The 5,567-nt window shown below is 37.7% G+C and overlaps 1 pseudogene; it reads left to right on the forward strand.

Moving 5' to 3' along the window:
- The first annotated feature begins 1,084 nt into the window (after positions 1–1,084).
- On the forward strand, positions 1,085–1,763 carry LOC146894283 (small ribosomal subunit protein uS5 pseudogene; annotated as a pseudogene).
- Positions 1,764–5,567: the final 3,804 nt, after the last annotated feature.

A 5,567-nucleotide genomic window follows, 5' to 3' on the forward strand; every position in this document is an offset into this window, starting at 1 on the left:
AGAAAGGGCACGGGTAGAAGTTAAGTATTTATATTGTAATTTAAAATATTTAAAGTACAAAAAATACTTGGTGTTTTACACAGAAAAGACAATGAAGAAGCAGTTGGAGAATCAGATCTTTGGGATCTAAAAGAAAAATAATGCTTTTTAAAATCAGAATATTGTATTTTTATTTGAAAATTTTTATAATAAAGTTTTCAAACATAAAAGTATAAAATTAAAAAGAAAGATGATACAATAACTTTAAAAGTATACTATCATATGAAATATTTAAGATGGAATGTGAAAAATAATATTTGAAGATTTATAAGACTTCAAAATTTCTCATTCAATAGAACAGAAAGATCAAATATAATAAAGTTGCAAATATTTTTTGATATTTATATTGGCTCCAAAAATTCTAAACTGAATATTATTCACAGAAATAATAAGGCAATTTTAATTTTACATGAATAAATTGTCCTGTTCTAATAGTCCCAAGACTAACCATAAACATAGCAGTGCTCAGTTTTTGTCATATACATATACATATGCAAGTTACAGTTGATCTGGCCCTCCAAACCCAAAGAGAAAGGGTCCCATGTGCAATTGTATTTCAATAATAGACTATCTTTCAAAATAATACTTATTTTCTCTAACCCCTATGAACAATAATGTTAAATGAAACAACTATTTAAATTTTGGAACCAGATCATAAAACTTTCAGTTAGTAATGAAACTTACATTTCTTTTCTTACCAGGTGTTAAGAAAGTTTTTTTAACATGCAAGAGTAATGAACATTCATAAACATCTATTGTTATGATAAACCAATTTTAAAAGGCAGGTTTTAGACCAAGAAAGGCATTTGAAGATATTAGAAAATTCATATTACGCTTCTTCTTCTTCTTCTGGAAAACACCAAATGGTGGATGATGCCGGTGCAGCCGGAGGGCCCAGAAGACCTGGAGGCCCAGGATTAGGAAGCTGTGGCGGCTTCCACGGAGGGGCCGTGGCCATGGTCGAGGCCATGGCCAAGGCCGAGGCCTCGGGGCTCACGGAGGTAAAGCTGAAGACAAGGAGTGGATTCCCATCACCAAGCTGGGCAGCCTGGTTAAGGACATGAAAATCAAATCCCTAGATGAGATCTACCTGTTCTCCCTGCCCATTAAGGAGTCCGAGATCATTGACTTTTTCCTGGGAGCATCCCTAAAGGATGAGGTTCTGAAGATCATGCCCATGCAGACCAGACTAAGGCAGTCAGCGGACCAGGTTCAAGGCTTTCGAAGCTATTGGGGACTACAATGGTCACGTAGGCCTCGGTGTTAAGTGCTCCAAGGAGGTAGCCACTGCCATCCAAAGGGCCATCATCTTGGCCAAGCTTTCCATTGTCCCTGTGTGGAGAGGCTACTGGGGGAACAAGATTGGCAAGCCCCACACTGTGCCTTGCAAGGTGACAGGCCGCTGTGGTTCTCTGCTGATGCGTCTCATTCCTGCCCCCAGAGGCACTGGCATAGTCTCCGCTCCTGTGCCCAAGAAGCTACTGATGATGGCTGGCATTGATGACTGCTACACATCAGCCAGGGGCTGCACTGCCACCCTGGGCAACTCTGCCAAGGCCACCTTTGATGTCATCTCTAAGATCTACAGCTTCCTGACCCCCGACCTCTGGAAAGAGACTGTGTTCACCAAGTCTCCTTATCAGGAATTCACTGACCACCTTGTGAAAACTCACACCAGAGTCTCTGTTCAGAGGACCCAGACTCCAGCTGTGGCCACCACATAAGGGGTTCTTATACAAGAAAAATAAAAGTGAATCAAGTCTGTTAAAAAATTCATATTACATATATTTCCTTAACTCAAAACCTCCAAATTTTCCCAATGAAATGTAAACAAAAATTCTGAAGAGGAAGTAAGGATGAACTATTGCAATGTAGAGATAGAGTGTACGTCATTGTTTATAAAAAATATTTAACTTAAATTGAGAGGTCGTAAAAAATTAGGTACCATTTTACGTCCCTATGATTCATGAACACGGAAAATTAAAACAGTGCAGATGGAGCAAATGCACAAACAAACTCCATCATGTAGGGTTGTGCTGTTTATTGTCCACAGACACATACACTTTGAGGAAAAATTTTCTCAAGTGAAGTCGGCCAGATGCATACCCATCCACTCTCCTCTCAGAAATGCCACATCTGGCACAAGAGAGGATATTTACTTCTTCATTTTCCCACAATGACAAAAACTGCACAGTAATTTATTACCCCTGTTGACAAATCGCTGAAGCATCATCTCGCTGCAGAAGCAAGTCAAGGAAGTAAGGGTACCCTACAATTCTTGAGGTGTTTATGGACAGATAGATGATCAACCGTGTCTAATAAAAGCAAGGGGACTGCTGTTCAGAGTGGAGAGCATGCAGTGTGCAGATAGTTAAGGGACGTGATGACATTATTCCAAGGGCTCATGGCAAGCTCTATCTTAACCCTGGTTTTAGCTACCTGGCTAATCATCTTATTACCATATGCATTTTCTAAATTTTTATGAGTATAGTATATTATATCATAACAGGTTTAAATTAGTATAATTTAAATATAGTATGGGGCTATTTTCAAAATTTGAATAAAGTCTTTTGAATCTCTCAGATGTAAAAAGAATAACTTAAAAGATTTTTTAAGACACCTCTAGAAATCCAAATGCCAGAAAAATTCCACTGGGGTGGAATCAGTGACGCAGTGAAACTATATGTGCAGTTTACAATGCCAAATATATTCCTTTTGAAATTTCTGTGTATTTTAAAATTATTATTATGGGGCAAAGTCTTACGATCTAGACCAATCTGAACTTTAACATACAAAGATCTGCTGCTTCCACCTCCAAGTCTTGTGCCACCATGCCCAATTTACTGACTGTTTTGCTGTTGTTCATTTTTTTGAGTTTTGTTTTGTTTTCTTTTATGTCAACTTGACATAAGCTACCATCACCTGGGAAGAAAGAATCATAATCAAGAAAATGTCTCCATAGGGTTGCCTGATAGGCAAGTCTGTAAGACATTTTCTTGATTGATGTTTGATGAGGGATTGCCCAGTTCACTTTGGACATCCTAGGGAAGGCAGCCCTGGATGTATACAAAGCAGAGCGAACAAGTCAGTAAAAGGTACTCCTTCGTAGTAGTCTCTGCTTCAGTTCCTGCCTTGAGTTCCTACCCCAACTGCATGCACTGTAAAGCTAAATAAACACCATTTTCCAAAGTTGTCTTTTTCCCCTGTGTTTTGTCACTGCACTAGAAACCCTAAGGCACCAAGGACCCTTCTGTGTTTCTAAGGTAGCATCTCACCTATTGTCCAAGCAAATCTCAAACTCAGTATCTGCCAGCCCCAACTTCACAGTGTTCTTTGGAGCCTAGAACCTTGGTTTATTTCCTTGTGTGTTCCCACAGGAGTGTGTTTGAAGATCTCAGCTGAAACTTGAATCCTGATATCGGCAAAGTAGCTGCTTCTTACTTTTCCCCATCGCTTGCCTTGTCCCAGGTTAGGGTACACCCTGTGTGTAACACTATTAAACTTACAGACAAAAAGAAATACTGCCTCCACTAGCTACGTCTCACCACATTGCTGTCTCTAGACACTTCCATATCCAAGACTGGCATGTTTAGTTAAGGATATACCTCCAAACCTTGTTTTGGGGAAGTTGTTTTCGAACGTATGTGCCATGTTGAGCAGTGTGCCTTTCTCGGGTGTCTGATAGTTATTCTTCTCTGTAAGGTAAATGTAAGTCTACCTCTTTTGAGAACTTTTGGACGATGGTACCAGAGCAAAAAGAAGCTTATTTTATTTTCTACCATACGGTTCCATCAAAGATAGAAACTCAGAGTGTTATAGAGTCAGGAGACAAGAGCTGTTGGGATGAGGATCACCATGTTGTGCCTGAATCTCTATATTTTGGGGATACTGTTAGGCCTGTGCTGGTCCTAATAAACTTGCCTCTCAGGGATGTTCTTCTGGAGTGCCTTTGCTCCTTATACACACTGGCTTTCCATGTCTCCAACCTTCCTCTCATTATCTGTTACTTCCTCATACATCTGTGGCAAACTACTAAGATACGGAAAGATTATTAAAGAGTAGATTCTAGGCAATGATAGTTGTGTGCACATTAACTTAGGAAGATCAAAAGATATTTAGTCAATGCAAAAAAATAGGCATCACCAATAAACTAATTACAACAATATTTTAAATTCATACTTTAGGAAACAAAAATTGCATGATAAACTATACAAAGACTTGTAAAAGAAAACTGTATGATCTTTAATATATAAATGTGAAAATTTTTACAATGTCATTTTCTATATTGTATAAAGGTAATTTAATCTATCAAAGCCAAATAACCCAAATCCTATGCATAGCCAGCACTACCACCAGCAGCAACAACAAAAACATAGAAGTAAATGTTGTTCAGTATTAAAAAATAATAAAATTAGGGAAGTAAATTGTGTTCCACAACAAAATGTTTAATAAACTGGAGCATATAACCAAATAAAATGCAATTTTTTAGGTTGTGGTATTCAGGAAAAAATATTTATCATATAAAATATGGATTATATACAGAAATTTTATCAATTTCACAGAAATTGTAATATATTAAATCAATAAATTAAAAGACCTGTATATTGAATCTGATATAATTTCTGGAAGGATACTTTGTTTTGGAACACAGTTAGAATTCAGTTTGGAAGTTATTTGCTTACACAATATGAAATTCTCACATTTGATGTTTTCCTGACCTCATAAAGGCAAATAGCATTTAGTTATAGCTAATATATCGAAAAGGCTGCCTTTCAAGAAAATTGGCATTCAGCTTTCCTCTCGGGAAATTGAGTGTGAGCACTTATAAAAGGAGAGAATTAGGCATCTCAGGCTTCTCCGTCCTTCTTCTGTTTCATGATAAACCCTTTGACATTTTAAGATGGACCGGGAAAGTTTTTGAAATTCATATTCTGTTTATTTACTATACCATGCTAAATATTTCTCAACCTTTCCTTCACAAATAGTGCCAGATACTTGTGCCCATGAAGAACACAGGGCACCTAAAGACAGACAAGTCCAGATTTTTTATTAAACTTTCATGGTATCCCCCCAACAAAGTGCCTCAGACCCAACCTGCTGGGCATTGAGCTCCTCCTGCCTATGTTAACCCGTTTGGCTGAGACAACCTGAGAAAACTAAAATTATTTTCAGAATTCACTGCAAGTGAGTTCAAGCATGGAAGACTCATTATTCATAATTTGCTGCCTATGGAAAGTATCAGCACCAGTCTGTTCATTTCCACTTACTTATTCACTTAATAAATCATCCAGCAGACATGATTTTCAACCTCCCCCAAGAAAGACGAAATTCCTTCAGAAAATAATCACTCAATGATTTAAGCTCAAAATATAAATGTAGTGCACAGGGTACATAGAAATTGCTGTCAGCTATATAAATCTCACACACATCCTGCTTGTCTCCTTGTGCATGACAATACTAAAAGACCACAGAATGTTTATAATCAAGAACAGTTTCTGAAATTCACAATGGTAAAGTATTCTCATGGA

This window comes from Myodes glareolus, chromosome 6 (assembly GCF_982192425.1).
Source record: "Myodes glareolus chromosome 6, mMyoGla1.1, whole genome shotgun sequence".
NCBI classification, from domain to species: domain Eukaryota; kingdom Metazoa; phylum Chordata; class Mammalia; order Rodentia; family Cricetidae; genus Myodes; species Myodes glareolus.